Genomic DNA, 17,779 nt, shown 5'->3' on the forward strand with positions numbered 1-17,779 from the left:
CTTAAATCCTTTTATACTAAATGAAACTGAATTATTTCCTGAAAATAAGAAAATGATTCTTTAATAAATAATAATTAATTAACAATGCTTCTCTACTTCTTTACGTGTTAGGACTAGGGCTGCCACAAACGATTATTTTGATAGTCGACTAGTCACCGATTATTTTTCGATCAGTCGACTAATCAGATCATCATCCATTGGACGTAAAACATACAGCTTATTGCACCAGCAGCATCTGCTCTTATATAACTATCATTAGCTTACAGCTTTAAGTGTTTAAGGTATGTGCTAACTAAAAATAAAGACAAGATGAGAGTTTATTAAATTTTAATGAAATTTGCAGATTGTTTCAATGGAGTTTAATCTGCTTGACATTTATTCAGCTGAGTAAAAATTCTAACTTTAATCTCAGCCAAACCGATTTAATCAGGAACCAATAAAATACTTTTAAAAAAGGCAAACTATAACATTTTTAAGTTATCCAAGTGACTTATATATCATGTTTAACCTGAGTAGCGAAAGACCGTGGTGGGTTTGAAAACATTTGCCGGAGTCCGGTGTTCTCAGGGGCTCTAGTGAGCCTTGCTAGCCCGGGCTAGCTATCGAGCCCGGGCTAGCTATCGAGCTAGCTGGTGGGTAACAGACGTCTCCGAAAACGTCGGAGCGCTTTTGAAAATATGTGGTGTCTTGATAAACTGAGCAGATATTTGAGGTTTACACAGCTACATTCTCGCCTGAAAATATGTTGATTGTTTATTTTGTGACCCAGAAAGAATAATAAGAGTAATATTAAAACTAACTAGCTGCCGCCATTGTTGTTGTTGAGCTGGGCCGTGCTATGAATTCTGGGACACAGCTTCTTCTTCTTCTTCGGGGTTTAACGGCAGCTGGCATCCTTGTACGTGCAGTGCTGCCATCTTCTGTTTCAGTCCGTTATTACACTCTTAAATCCTACAGCTTATTCCTGCGTCTTTTGGGATCTTACAAAGCGTCAAACGAAGCGTCCACTAATCGTGACTAGTCGACTGGCAGCCCTAGTTAGGACCATTCACTCATCCTACACAGTTTTCCAAGGGTCCATCAAAATAAATCCCCCAAAATCAAAACATTTAGAGATAAGATCATTGCACGTTTAAGGAAATTGGTGTTTGCAAGGATGTTACGAGGCAGCTAAGGCAGCTAGTTAGCAGAGTCAATAAGAGTAGCTTATGTATTGTTTTGGTTGTTTATTGTATTGTATTTATGCTTTGTTTTTTTTAATGATACTATTAAATGGGGGTTTTTATATACTCCTGATAGAACATTGAGTCATTGCAAACCTTTATAAAGAGCGACTGATGCAAAAATAATATCTATCAAAATATGAAGCTGCTAGACTCGCAGAGAGAAAACAACTGCGATAGATATTTCTGATTATACCGCCCAGCGCTATCTATGTTGGTTAGATATCCTGAGTAAGCGGAAAATCACACTGAATGATGTCCGTAGCTTCATGTGCTCAGATAACTCTTAAGTGGTGTGACTCAGCAATTTATAACAATCAGGCGCTATCAGTTTTAAAATGCATGAACTTCATGCAGCAGTAAGACCATTGAAATGAAAAATGAAAAATAATTTAAATGAAGAGGTGAGAAGATGGGGGACACAGGTTAGTCTGGTAGGGATTTAAGCCCCGATTAGGTTGCGTCTTTGATCTTACAAGACCATCATCCAGACAATGGCTGCAAGTGAAGCCAGAAGCAGAAGGTTGCCCAGGCTGCAGTGGACTTGCGTGCCTCAGGAGACCAACATGGAAACCACAGGGCGAGTGAGATAAAACCAGCTGCAAAGTTGTTACTCTGACAAGCGAACAGGGCAAGAGATGCAAAGTGAGATGTAGACAAAGGAAACCATTAAAAAATCCTTGCACAGCTTCACCTGAAGGCACCTTGTGAGTGTTGCATCCTCTAAACACATCTTTTAGGCTGGAACTGAGCTAAACATCAAGTGAATTCTAACTTTCAGGCAGGGTCAAAAGTGCAATCAAGTAAAGGAAAGAGGTGCACTGACTCACAACACAAGGGGAAAAAAACATGAGTTTCCTAGAATTACTAGTTTTATTCCAATACCGCTGAAAACCAAAACTGCAAATTAAATTAAAATATAATTTTCCAGCCACCTAGCCCTACCAACAACTTCCCAGATTTGATACCATCTGAATTTGAAAACGCATAAAAAATCCAGACTTTTAGACAAGGGGCACGTGGTCTGATGGAAAACTGCTTCTCAATCTGCTATCACTATGCACCATCACTGCAAGCTAATTAGCAGAGATCAGTGGAGCAAGAGCAGGGGGTGCATTACCCTGCTCTGCCTTCCCTTCTTCAAAGTTTCAGTCACCTTGTCTCAGTTACAGTTAGAGTGGCAGGTATGTAAATGTGAGGTCTGTTTTGTCAAATGCTTTTGCATGCTATGTTGCTCTCTTGCGTGCACAATTATGCAATAAAAAAAAACACAAACCCTACCAAAAGAAGTTTTAAATAGGGGATCATTCAAAGGAAAGCCCTATGATGTGATTGTTTCACATGTGGTTTTCACAGGATTTTCCGTTATGTGCTTATGGTATTGGAAAAAAAAAAGCAACGCAACTAAAAAATTTTCACCAACCTGTGAGAAATCGTACAACTGTGGCATCCTGTTGGGCCAAAATATCACAGTGCCACTTGCAAGACACACTGGCAATGTGGCAAGAAAGTTCAAGGAAAAAACTGCTGTGGCGTGCAGTTGAGATTGACACATATCCTGTCAGACACCCACACGTCAAATATATACCTCACAAACACTCACAGCCACACTCTCACACGCATAAGACCCATATGCAAATATCGAGGAGTCTGAATGGTTTTAGGGAGACGTTTAGGGAAGTGGAGATTATTGAGTGCCTGCACGTGTGTGTGCATACAGTACACATCAAAGCATGTATGTCTGCGCCTTAGCACATTTGAGCAATCTGATGAAAGCGGGTATTGGCTGAAGGGTTCACTGAGTTTCTACCAGCAGACTGTACCACCCACAGTGGTGATAATCCCAATGTGAACACACACATTCACACATTCACACGCACACTGTGAACAGCAGTAAGCGAAGACTCGTGCAGTGAAGGCGAACAGGCGTGGGTTCAGTAATGTATACAGTAAGAGATGGAAAGCAGAGAGAGGGAGACGGATGAGGGGGAGGACAGAGAAAGTTTGTTGGCTCGTTCCAGTACGACAGTGAAGGAGGAGGAGATCTTTCTTTTTTTTTTGCAGTTGTAGTTGTTAAAACACATTTTATATCCAGTACTTGTTCCTGGAATGGCACTTCTTTTTCCTTCCCTGCTTAATGGATCTTCATCATTAGGCAGGACAGTACACTGTGAACATTTTGAGGTTTAACAAGATAATTATTCTCATCCATCTGCATTTTCTAGAAGAACAAACGGAAGGAAGGAAGTCATTGTGGCAGATGGACAGATGAGAGAGGCAAAAAATTACCATGAAACTGACAGAGGAGGGACAGTCGCATTCTGGTGACAAGACTGAACGATCTATAAACAACGAAATTACTCAGATTCGGGCTGTTTTTGTTGAATCTGTCAATCAAGCAAAGAAAGTGTGTTGTCTTTGTGACAGATATGGAAAGAACATGTAGGTGTACTGACAAGTGTATTGGGGATGTGTTGTTTTTCTAAACCCATACGCGCTAAAATTATCCAGGGTAAAAATGTTTTATAGAGAGGGATTGACATTAAGTGTAGTTAAAAGTCAGGCAGATTGTTTGGAAGCAGTAAAGCAGGCCAATGATAATTGTTTTTGATGAATAAAATGGGCTGTTTCCCACAACTGCTACAGGACCGGAAGTCTTTTTGCAACCAGAAGTATAACAATCTGGCTGTTCATCCACCCATCCACCTTTGCTTATTCAAGCCTGAGTCATGGTGGTAACAGTTCCTTTTGTAACCTCCTTTTCCCAGCTAACAAGGTGTTCTCAACCCACCTGAGAGATCTATGCAAAAAGCAAAAACCAGATCCTGAGAAAGTGCAAACCTTCCATCACTCGGTTACTCTGATAAAATGGCGTTCATTCCCCTTTTCATACATTTTTTGAACAGAACTGGTGACAAAAGGCAGCCTTGGTGGAAACCAACACAACTGGGAATGGCCTGTAGCAATATACCCCTACTATATACCCCACCCCAAGATACCCCATACTCTCAAAACACCCCAACACACCCACATACATGCTCAAGGGGATAAACAGTTTACCCGGCGTTCTGGATAGGACAATAACCAGATTGTTCCTCCTGAGTCCGAGGTTTAACTAATGGATAGACTCTCTTCTCTAGGACTCCGGTACAGATCTTCCTAGGGAGGCTGTGGATTGTGATCCCCCTTTAATTAAAGCACACTCTCTGTTCCACCTTCTTAAAAAGGCAAACCATCCAATGGTCTGCCAATCCAGAGGGATCGTGCCAGATCTCTGTGCAAGGATGGGTCAACCAAGACAACCCCACAACATCAAGAGGGTTAAGGAACTCAGGCTGAATCTCATTGGCCCCAGGGCCCCTTCTACTTGGGTGGATGAGAGTTGTGTAGTGATGGATAAGGTACCCCCCACATTCCTAGAGTGCTTCCTCTATGGAAGCAGTTGAGGAGATCATCCAAGTATTCCTTCCAACACCCAACTATATCCACAATGGAAGTCAGCAGTGCTCCATCCCCGCTGACCAGATGATTTTCCCCTCCCTAGTCATCTGATGGCTTGCCAGAATTTCTTTGAGGGCAGCCAAAAGTCCTGCTCCAGGGCTTTAACAAACTCCTCACACACCCAAGTTTTTTTATGAAGGTCCATGCTGGTTATTTGGGATGTGCCTGATGAGGCCCAGCAGGCAAAGGCCAGGTAACCAGGCACTCTCTCTAAACCCTTTAAAGATCAATCACCTGCAAAGTTACAATTACCAATTACTGTTTGGCATGTAGTTGGCAAATGTTTGCAGACATTTTCCAGCCCATTCTCACTCCCGAGGCGTAATATATTGACGATTTGTCAAGTCCTGAGGCATTCCCGGGGAACGCGAAAGGTGACCTTCCGCATTCTTATGCTACGCACCGGGTTAGGGATGAAATCCAGTAGAATGACGCTCCCGTGGTAATACACATTCCAGCCATGTATTCCAGCCCTAACCATAACCATAACCTTATCCCTAACTTTAACCAGCACTTTAATGACGTTAGATAGTGTTTTCCAAAGCAATTTAAGTAAAAAATAAAATGTTCATGCGTAGAACGGTTCTCATGTTTCCTAATTTTTCCGATCTCGTAACATAGCGACGTGTTGTCACCTGGCGCAAAATGTTACGCTTTGGGAGTAAGAACGTGTTGCATGTTCCATGCAAACTACAGGCAACTGTAGCAATCTGCTAACGACTAATCGCATCATTTGCCAACAGATTTTCCCTAGCAATCTGAGATTGTCCATAATTTTTGCCTGGAAAAGGAAGGTGTGGGTAATTTTAGTTCTACATTTACAATAAAAAAATATGTGAAGCCCCAAACTTAAAATCAGAGACCTACACAACAAACAATCGAAAGTATAAACACTGGTGTAGAGCCTTAGAATGGAAACAACATCAGGAAAGAAAAAAGCGCTGTGTCCATCAGGACCTCAAAGATCACAACACACATGCACACAGTGCCTTTGAGGTCACAGCTCTCCATTCATCTGCTGCTACTGAGCGTGCTCAAACTCACAGGTGCAGATGTCACTAAATATAGATGTTGAAGAGGAAGGAAAAGGCCCTTCAGTGTGCATGCGTGTACGTCCGCTGGTTTTGTTATTATGAATTCACTCCCATACACATGGCACACGCTCTAGATTTACTTGTCATCGCGTTTGACTGGTAAAAGGAACATTTTAAGATTAATCAGGGAATAACTTCATCATATGACTTCACATAAAACAAATCCATTTTTCAGTTTTCATAAAAATCAAACATGTTAATGTGAGATGTATGTTAATCCAATCTAGATTTGATTGGTTATAAACAAAACAATGCTGTATATCTGCTACTTGATTTCACTGGCTGATCAAACGTCACATGGTTTTCATCAGGTAGTACTTCACTGTGCATATTGTGTTGTATATCAAACAAGGAGTCAAATTTAATATATATTTTTTCTTTCGAAAAAACACACACACAGACACACACAGACACACACAGACAAACAAATGCGCACATAGGATAATTAAATTGCAGCCTTTAACTCAATTGAGCAGGTTTTCCTCCATCCTGCCTCATCTGCCCTAATGCATCAAAAGCATGTGTGTGTGTGCGTGTTTGTGGTTTATGTTAATAACTGTAAAGTGCTGAGATGATCAGTCATTCTGTTCAATCTTTTAACACCATGAATGTTCATCACAATCATCCTTTTTCTGTGTTTGCTCTCACACACCTGCTACACTCTCTGCCCGAGTCATGAACTCAGACTCGGAGGTGCTAATTCTCAACTCTGCCACTTCACGCTCGGCTGCAAACCGCCCCAGCATGAGCTCGAGGCTGTCGCTCGATGAAGCCAACAGGACTTAATAATCTACTACTAGCATAGGTGAGATCCTATACCTGCAAATTCTTTCCATAAAAATCATTAACAATCTGGAACAAAGGGAAGCCTTAGTGGAGTCCAACAGCCAACTATCATAAAAAAGAGACAATCTAAAACTACCATGACCAATGTAGGGACTTTTTGTTACTTCACTGCTACTGTATCAAATGAATTAGAGATGCAATTAAGGACTTTTTGAACAGCTTAATTTTTGATTATTACCCTTTTTGCAATTTACTAAGCAGGAGTATATTTTGATAATAAACTGAGCAAAATGTATCTTATCCACAAAGCCCAAGATTGGTTATTTTATGCAGCTTTTGACTTAATTTGGGTCTTTTCTTTTTCTTTTTCCCCCAGGTAGAAACTTCAAACAATAGCCCTGGGTGTAAGGGGCAAAAGTGTGACTCAGCTGTATATTGCTGTGCAGCTTCTACTGTGTATGAGCATGTGTGAACTCCTAGTGATCCAGACTGGCCCAAAAATAAAGGTCCTTCAACAAGTCATGACTCCTTTCCACACCTGCCAGCTCTCTAAACACACAGACACACACACAAACACACAGCTCCACTGGCTGTCAAGGTTGAAGTGAAATCACATGACTTTGGTGAACTCTTGGCTCTAAGCCGCTCCAGACACACTCTGACGTTCTCTCTCCAACATGAAAACAACAATGGTAATGGAATAATATATGCCATTCTGATTTTAGGGTCTAAATTCATGCAATTAACGTGAATGAAATACTATAATCCAGGGAGAAAACTGACAATAAAATCATCGTGTTGTACAATCATGCTGCATTTTAGTAAGTCAGGAGTGACTGGGGAGTGCCCAAGACTAAGACCAAGTATCCAAGTCTTTCAATGCCAAACTATCTGTGCAGCCAACTTGTTTACCAAACTAGAAACACCGAGCGAAACATCATGCACCCCCATGGTAAAATTCCCTCTTTAACAGGAGGAAAAAAACATTTACAGATTGCTACAGATAATCGGGCAAATATGGTCACTTCTGCTGTAAAAAGCAACATGTGATCAACCAAAATGTCCAAATTCAAAGCATAAAAATGGAATTCCTCAAACCAATCTCTGATATCATGGTAGCTATGTACAGCTTTTATGGAGTGTATAACAAAAGACACTAAATGTGGCCACGTTTCAGTGTGGACAAAACGATTATAAAACATGTTCAGCGATCAGGATTAAGCGCGGATGTGGTCTCAAAAAAGAAGAGAATCACAACTGCGGGAGAAGAACTCTGAGTGATAATGAGTGAGAGACAAAGCGAGAGCGAGAACAGGGAGCACATTGTGTTTTATCTATTCTCCGTGACAGAGAGCACACGGCCCCTGTGGACTGACACACTGCAGAACCTTCAGACACACACACACACACACACACACACTGCTAAACTTGTAAGAGCGCCTGTTGAACACACGCCTAACATAAACCCATGCAAGCTTGGTGTAAGCTTGCTGTTCTGCTCTAAGAGCTCCAAAGGACTGTCTCAGATTTCAGTTTCATCCCGTTTCAGCTCGTTGGCCTGATGTGCCCCTTTCTCAGGGAAGTGATGATCATGCCTCAGTTCACCTCAGTGTAGCCACTTGGTCACTAGGTTAATTTCTTTAATTTTTTTTATTTTTTTTTATTGCATTAATCCATTTTCATCACCGAAAAAGGGACATTGTAACATTAGATATAATAATGCAAAAAGGGTTATGAAACTACCAGAATCATAAAAGCTGGTGAAAACAAATTTGGTCATAAAAACAGACAAGACAATAAATAAATAAAAATATAAATAAATATAAACAAATAAAACCGTTTTTTTTTTTAAGTAATGAAAAAATGTCAACAATGAAGTGATGCATGCGTATCACTGTTGTGCATGGGATGGATGGATGTGATGGCATGCCACACATGGTAAGCTCCACACTTCACCACCCGTTGATTCACTTTAGTTTAATTTACAGTCACTACTTTAAAATATTCTACTTGTTGTTTAATATTGTTTCTTTATTAAATGTATTTATTTTTCCATCACACCTTCCAATGTTTATATGGCGCGCACACATATTAACGTTGCAAGGTCAAAGTTCTGTTTTATGTTATATTAATGCATCTTTCTTTGTTTGAGTTACCTGGGGGTTGGCTTCTCCTCCTGTCGGGCAAAAGGTGTGGCAAAGGGCTGGGAGAGCTGAAGTACCACTGACAGCCTAATTGGATTGCACCACATGCTTCATTGCCTGGGGGGTGTTTCATGTTTGTTTAATTGTTTTGTATTAGTTGGTTATGTGGCAGCCATCTTGTTTTCCCCCGTGTGTCATTTGGTTTAGCTAAACCAGTATTTAAGTTCCCCCTGTGTCATTCCAGCAGGTCAGTTTATCTTATGTTTGTTTGAGGTTTTGTTTATTATTATCTTGAGTTTAGTCTATTGAGTTGACCTGTTTTATTGGTCTGCCTGTTTAAGTTTTGGCTTTGTTAAATATATTTTCATATTTTTGGGTCAATAAAACTTTTTTGAATTAAACTTTTGAAGTAAAACTTTTTGAATTAAAACACCTGTGTTCTTTATGCTTTACTGCTTGGTCCCTGACAATGGAGGTAGACAAGCTGAGATTGCAAACATTACCACATTTACAAGAACATGCAGAAAACGAAATCCTTATCCAACAAATATCTGAAAGTCTCTAATATGTTACAAAATTTACAAAACCTATAACCTTTCAAAAGGGTTTCATAACTTCATTCTCACTCAACCAGCAAATTAGGTCACATTGCAAAGATGCCCAGTGGTCTAATGGATAAACTATCAGCTACTGAAGCTCGGGATTGTGGGTTCAAGTCCCATCTGGGTCATATATATAGAGTTATATATAGGCAATTCCTATGGTTGCAAACACATCTCTGGGCCTATAGAAGTTGATAAGAAAGCATCCTTCTGGTCTGAACTCTTTCATGATAAGTATAAACTCATCACTTCAGTTATTCATTTTTTTAAAATATTTTATTTATTCAAAGTGAGAGAAAGAAGCATTATCTGAGACACGCTCACTGGCTACCAACACATAAATCATTAGTTGGTAGCCAGCGAACACGGCGACAGTCAAGTCCATCACTCACTCATCACATCTGATTTCTCAGACTTGACAAACCAGTTGGTGGTGTATTCAGCACAGGCTTTTTGCACCACATGCTGAGCAGTTGTAGCCGGTTGCCCACTGTTTGTAAGGTATGGTCCAACCTCGCCAGACACTCCAAAAACTGCCTGTGATTTGTTCCTTGTTGTGTGTGTTTGTGTGTGTGTATGATAGCAATAGTGCTGCAAAAACAGGTGTAGGCTGTGGTGAAAAAGCCATTTTAGTGCATGATGTATAAATGCAGTGAAAAAAGGTGTTTCCGTTTAGATCTGAAGGTCTATAGAGACTCTGTAACCCAGAGTAAAGGACGGAATGAAAATAATCTCTTTTACTGTTGCAGTCAATTAATGACAAACAAATGGAGGCATTAATCCCAAGCAGTAAGATGAGCGCACATGTTCTGGCTCCAGAGAATGACTTTAAACAGCTGGATTGTTTCTACTAATGCACTGGATTTACTTCAAACAAACCATTTGCGACAAACATACAAATATACACACTTAAACACACAGGCCCCCTGTCGGTTCCCATTCATAACTGTCCTCGTCTTTAGCCGCGTCTGTCTTTGCCTAATTTGTCCCTGTTGAATAAGTGATGCCGCAGCATTGTGAACTAAGCAGCTATGGTGACACACACACACACACACACACACACACACACACACACACACACACAGTTTCTCTGACTCATATAAACTATTTCCACCAGAGTTATGCATTTAAAGGGTTTACTTTATTAGCTGTCAGAGATTTATTTTTCAAATAAGACTTTTGTACTTAAGTTACTTTTGTTTTCTATTTTTATAAAACTGAAATTTAAAAAAATTGTGACAAAAAAACAAATTTTTCATAGATAAATATGTCATCCCCAATATTCTGCACTTATTGACCTACATTCTAACTCAATAAGAGAAGATAAGAGAGTGTCGCTTTTTCCCAAAGTAACACTATGTTCACAGGAACATTAAATTCAGTGTCAGATTGTGGGTATTTTACATGATTTAATCTACTGCTTCAAACTGACACCAACAATACAGAGGACTCTCACACACAGCTACAGTCGTCAGATAATGTTTGATCCATTGCATATTGATCAGCCAGAAGCACCACAGAGGTGGACCTGGACCTTTCCTCGTTTTCCAAGCTGCATATCCTTAAATCCTTCACTCGCTCCCCTCACACAAAGATTAGAGGAGAGGAGACAAGGAAGCTTCCCCGGGCGCCTGCTTAGTGGCTGCCCACTGCTTCACTGAGTGAATGGGTCAAAGAGAAAAAACAAGTAATCTCCCCACGGGAAATGCACCATACAATTTTTGCTGTAGCCTAATTAATGCTCATGATAAGTTTTGCGGAATACTTTTAATTAATTGACAATATGGTAAAATATGACAAGATATTATAACTATTATATAGCTACGAGTTCTCCTCTGGTTGTGGTTTGCATATATAACTGTGTCATCCCTCTTTAACATGATGAAGACAAAAACAGCACCTTTGCCCCTCCAGCATACTCCAGATGTAATTTAGGAGTTAAGACCTCTTTCAATATGGCGTGCTGACACTGAGGCAGGGGTACAAAGCACAGAGGACACAGTTAGGAACAAATTAGAGAAATGAGAAAACTACAAGCCTGCTTCAGTGTTTCGGGAATTTAGAAGCTGTTCGGGAAAAGAACGGAGACCAACCAAAACAAAGACACTGATGCAGCTCATCAGGTTTGTAAGATGAACACAACGGGGGAAAGATGAGACAGAGATGTTGTAGTTTTAAGAGCTGTAGTTAAGCTCACAAGTGATTTCTCTCCAAAACTGTAAAACCTTCACTATGGGAAGCTTTTAAGAGGAGAGTTGCCCCATTTATTGTCATTAATGATCCAGCATTAGCTGTATGTAACAAGAAACCGGAATAACTGAAAAAACTAAATTATCCTGTTTAGTCCAATCAATATTTGTGGACATGGATGTACTTGTCTCAGTAATGCAGAACAGCCAATTAGTCGATCCACATACTCACTGGCAAAGAGAGAGTCGGAGCAAGCGCCACACTTTAGAACATCCTCTCACATCCTCACAACAACCTGCCACCGTCTGAAGTACGTTTCCTTCCCCAATACAAAAACTTTGCCTAATTGCACCATAAATGAGCTTTTCTATTCTTATCGATCACTAAAGCATTTTACTTGATAAGTTACGCTTACACAGGCATGGGCACATGGCTCGGTCTAAATGATCTGTGGTCACTTTTGAGTGACTTTAGTGGCCTACTTCTATTTCCTAAATAGAACACAAACACATGATGTGCAGGACTGTGTCACAGCTTATGATGACCCATTGTCAAGGCGTTTCCTTGCTGAAAATACGTCTTTGGTATAAATGAATAAATGAACCTGGACTTGAAAATATTCTAATCAGTGAGCTGGTGACTTTCATTTGGAGAAAGTCCAAAAGTGTTGAGTCTTGACTGAAAATAAGGGGAAAATAGTGACGGGGAATGGGAAAGCTTGAACCATGGATGACATGGTCAGCATAACCTGTGCTCAAACCTTTATCAAGACATTAAATGTTCTTTTTGATCTCATTTTTTGAAACCACAAAGAAAAACTTAAACATACTGTTAATAACGGCAGGTGAACAAATGAGATGGCATTGAGACAAAATTATAAATGTACACACTGTGATAACCAAAGTAGGTCAAAAATGTCTATCATCTAAAAATATAGCACATTTGGCACACTGGATAAATATATAGCAAAGCATATCTGCAGTTTTTGTATTGAATTCTCCTTTTCCATGCTAACTAAATTACTCACATGTTGCTCAAATTTACAACAAAATCTTGAATAATCATGCCTCATAGTGCTGTTTCACCCCAACAGAGCACTTTGCTGTCAGACTGCTGGCTTGCATGTGGCTCCTGGAGTATTGGCTGTAGCTCAGGTGGCAGAGCAGGTCAGCCACTAATCAGAAGGTCGGTGGTTCGATCCCAGGCTGCCTCCTGGCTGCATGGGCAAGATACTAACCCCATGTTTGCCTACTGGTGGTGGTCAGAGGGCCCGGTGGCGCCAGTGTCCGGCAGCCTCGCCTCTGTCAGTGCGCCCCAGGGCAGCTGTGGCTACAATGTAGCTGCCATCACCAGTGTGTGAATGACTGAATGTAATGTAAAGCATTACATTTGGGGTCCTAGGGACTGCGGCTATACAAATGCAGGCCATTTAAAAGTAAAACGGGAGGCAGAGCCTCCAGCTTTCAGGCCTCTCTTCTGCAGAGCCAGGTCCCACTTTGGATTTATAACACAGAGACACTCTCTACTTTTAAGATTAGGGTGAAAACTTTCCTTTTCATAAAGCATATAGATAGGTTAGTCAGGAACTTTGTTACACTGTAATGTTTTATTTAAGTCATCTATACTTATACATCAATACTTGTTATTAATCTCTGGCTTTCCCTCACTTTGTGTCCTTTGTCCTGTCTAACCCCCCTCACCTGTTTACGGCAGATGCCGCAGCCCCTCGCTGAGCCTAGTTCTGCTGGAGATTTCTTCCTGATAAAACTGAACTTAATTAAACAGAATTTTCACCTCAGCCACCACATTGTGCACATTACATGCTGTGGACTGATTTATAGTGTAAATTACTTGATTGTGCAAATACAGTCTGTAAGGCTGTAAACTTCCTCTGATTGGTTAACTGAGGTCCTTTAGTTTGTCACTTTTATCTGGCTTTAAACAAACACTGTACCAACCAGGTAAATTTAGTGAGCACACACACACACACACACCTCCACAAATATATCAGCAACTGCTGGACTGACAGTGCAGGATTTTAATATACTGCATGTTAGTTTGTATGTTTCACATTCATAAAATAGTCTTTGCAGCATAAGACTTTCAAGCATTAAGTTGGCACACTGAACCTCAACTTCCACAACCAAATCACTCTCAGTGTGCCTATGCAGATGTCTTAGAGGCCCTCTCTGACAATATCTGTATGTACCATTTGAACGCAAGTGCATCTGTGCAAAAAGCAGCAGTTGTGGTTTCTCACAGATGGAGATAGAGATCGTTGCCTGGAATAACGGAAGAGAGAAAAACAGAGATTGAGGAGAAACATGTGCATTAACCTCCAACTGACTCGAGGCAGGGTGGATGACGCTCTAAGGGAGCAGGAAGAGAAGTGGGGAAAGAGACAGACAATACTGGAAGGAGATTCAGAGACAACTATACTCACAGTTACCACTGACTGCCACACTGCGCCTCAGTGTCCAAACCAAATGTTAACAAATGTATCTGAAGACATTTACTTAACAGAGATAATACATTTTTAGGCCGGTGCAGACATCAAAAGAAAATAAAATACTGTACATAAAATCTAATACTCATAACTAGAGCTGGGCAGCATCTCCAAACATTTGTATCACGATATCTTCTGAGTTTCTGAGTTTGCATTGACTTCTTCTTTTCTTTGGAGTTTATAAAAACTCTTGTATCCTCATAAAACAACAAAGAAGACATAAAAACAATAAAACAGCTAAAACAATACACGCTCCACTCTCAGGCTCTGTCAACAACAATTAAATATTTGGCGCAGGGCTTCAGAGCCAGTCCTTAAAAGACTTGTTATGATTTTGACTTAGCAGTAATGTCTGCTGCCACTGTTTTTAAAGCGAGTCAACATCTGGCTCATTACCTTTAGCATTTCCAACACACAGCTGTTACATGTAGACTTGAAACAAACTCCATTTGGGCTAATTCTTCCAAACTCTGGGGCACCAGTTACTCTGTCGTTGGGTTAAAACATTATCTTTGCCTTACCGGGTTCCTGAGTTGCCTCAGTGAAGTCCATCACACAAGCAGCACAATGACAAACAGGCACAGTGAAGCAAAATAAGCAAAATGATTCTCATTGTGCTGCCCCTTTAAGGCAGGCATGATAATTTGGGTGTGTGTTTTTTTGTACCAGCAGACTTGCCGTAGTACCTCATCAGTGAAAAACAGTTCTTTAGACAAACTGTCGTCTGTTCCACTTTTTGTTCACTTTTTTTTTGTTGAGCCCGAGAGAGCACATGCCTGTAAGTAGTTGCGATTTGTTTTGTAAGCTTTCCCGCGATAGTTTTGTGTAGCAGTTTAGAGGTTTGTGTGGAAAACTTTCTTTTGTGAGGAAAAACGGCCGCGATGCTAACACGTTAGCCCGTCTATGTGATTTCCTATGTAATGTTAGCATTAAGCTAATCGCTAAATGCGTGGGCCTAATAACCAGTGAAAGGGTTTGGATAAGTTTGTGTTTATGTGTTATATACATTGTAGTGCATGACTTAATGTTTGATGTTGTAAAGAAAATGCAATTACAGCAGAAATGTAATATTTTATGTTTGTTTCTGTACGAGTTTTACAGTGCTTCAACAGTAAACATCTAAAACGTATCCGCTGACTCCTGGATGTTTATTGTGGACCTGTTAGCTATCTGCCAAGCTAGAAACCAGCTTCACACCCTAGTGAGGGCAGAATACTCATATTTAAAAAATAACAATATTTTCTAAAAAAGGAAGACACAACTGGTTTCATCGTTAAAAACCAGTCTGCAGGATTTCTTATCTCCTATTTTAACATCCAGTAGCTAGCATTACCACCTTTTGTAAGTTTATAAATGTGACATTAATAATGTTAAAAACAATTTTCTTGGCTTTAAAGTAGTGAGCCAAGAAAATTAGTTCTTAGTTAAGAGATAAAAGATAAAACTTTATTAATCCCTCGGGTGGGTTCCTCTGGGAAATTTAGTAATACAGTAATACAGTTGTAGTAATACAGGCCTCTTCTCTAATGGCTGCTAATATATCATTTTTAGACAACTACAAAGTCCACAATAAATTAATAGTGTGAATGAAATTCAGATCAGTACGCCACATGTAGAACTATACAACCCGGCAATATTGATCACTTCTACTTAAACACCAGTGTTTTTAGTTAAGTTAACCAAAACGAATCTAAAAACTAAAACTAGATGTGAAAGGACCTTATTGTAGCTGGAAGTTTCGCCTCATTCACGCAGCTCCTGAAGCAGTTCAATATTCCTTGGCGGCATTTTTTCTGCCATTTAAAATTACGTTCATTTCTGGAATTACCTGAGGAAACTTCTTTGGATAATGTAATGTTTGCATGCCTCAAACATTAATGATGACACCTTCAGTATTTCTCAGTTCCATTCTTTAATTCTCAGGCTTGCAGCGGCAACACAGTCTGCAGCGCTAACTTGTTCATCTACCGTTTTCTGTTGTCTCCTTTTTTCTATATCCTCCTTCCGCCTTACATTCGACCTTTCAAAATAAAAGTTCTGTAAACATCACAGATAAAATTATTAATAAAAACATTCATAAGAGAGGGGCGATTAAAGAAATCTATACTATATTATTAGATCTACAGTCTCCTTCTCTCTCCATCCTTAAGGCACAGGGGAAGAAAGACCTTGGGATGGATATAACAGATGAACTCTGGCAATCTTTTCTCCACAGGGTACACTCCTCTTCTATATGTGCCAGGCATGGGCTCCTCTGATTCAAGGTCCTACACCGATTACCTATCTCCAAGGAAAACTTAGCCAAGCTCTATCTGGGAGCTGACCCCCTGTGTAACAGATGTAAAGCAGAAACAGGTTCACTCCTTCATACTTTTTGGACGTGCCCCAATCTTCATAACTATTGGGTGTCTATATCTAAGACCTTTTCAGAGATATGTAACATTAAATTTGATCCTTCTGCTCTTAGGCTGTCTTTGGAGTGATACCTCAAAACGTCCCTCTCTCAAAATACTTTTTGAATTCTATTGTCTTTGCTTCACTTTTAAGATGGAAGCAGGAAGCTCCTCCCACACATGAACAGTGGCTTGCAGACCTCATGAGGTTTTTGCATTTGGAAAAGATGAGATATACACTGGCAGGTTCAACCAACAAATTTCTTAAGGCATGGCAGCCATTTCTATTTAAAACATTTAAAATGATCACCGTATCATGACCTGATACCAAATCTCTACATCACTATCGTAGTTAACTGTACACTGAATGTCCCTTATACATTTTATTTTTATATTTGAGTTATGTTTGGGGGTTTGTTTGTTTGTTTGCATTTCTTATCTCTTTCTGTTATCTTTTGGGGTATTGTACATATTGAACAACAAAGTACTGTATATTCAACGTTTTCCCAGTAACATGCTGTTGTAACTGAAAATAAAATTATTTAAAAAAAAACTAGATGTGAAAGAAAAAATGTTTCAATTAATTAAAATCAAAATAGAAACTAGACTTTAAAAAAGCCAAAATAACTGAAATGGTTTTGGGAACCTGCACTGTAAGACCGAATAGTAATAGTTTGATAAATGAAAAGAGTTCCAACTACTTAAAAACCTGTTATAAGTTCATACACCTTTATTTTTTTTGAGTAGTTTGAACAAGTTTTTTCAAGTTATCAGTACTTGAATATATTGATTAGTTTCTGACATTGCCCTTAAATAATTTTAGTTTTAACACTGACGTCACTTACGTGCCTACGTGCGTACCTACATGCGCCACCTGTTTCTTTATGAAGTGCTGGTGAACCATCTTGGATTCCTCGCTTCGAGTGCGAATGCCCGCTCATTACTCCGAAAGAAACTTGTGGAACGTTAATATCCGAACAAAAATAAAAACATTTGTGAAGGGGTTGTTTTGCGGCATTGCCTTTGACGCAGGATAAAGGAGGACGTGCTATGGTATGTTACGGACTTTTGAACTGAAACTGCACTTGGCTAGCTGCATTTACCGCCTTTGCAGCATCTTCAGGAGCGCTTTTGTGGTAAGTTTTATTTTTTCTGAAACTATAGTTCTTCGTTGTAATATGGGTTTTTATCATCATAAATGTACAACTCTAGCAGGCATTTAAGAATTACATGCATGCGTCGTTTTATCCATGTCGCCTTGGTGAAAAATATGATATAACTCAGACAAACACTGAAAATAATTTTTTAAAAATGTCCCTTGAAAGAGATCCTTCACACTT

At 39.8% G+C, this 17,779-nt stretch overlaps 1 protein-coding gene across 2 annotated transcripts in view; it reads right to left on the reverse strand.

The window, feature by feature from the left end:
• The window catches only part of LOC146505786 (protein kinase C epsilon type-like), a 104,344-nt gene that overhangs the window by 63,575 nt on the left and 22,990 nt on the right, over positions 1-17,779 (reverse strand). The window lies entirely within an intron of this gene.

This window comes from Neolamprologus multifasciatus, chromosome 13 (genome assembly GCF_963576455.1).
Source record: "Neolamprologus multifasciatus chromosome 13, fNeoMul1.2, whole genome shotgun sequence".
In the NCBI taxonomy this organism is placed as follows: Eukaryota; Metazoa; Chordata; class Actinopteri; order Cichliformes; family Cichlidae; genus Neolamprologus; species Neolamprologus multifasciatus.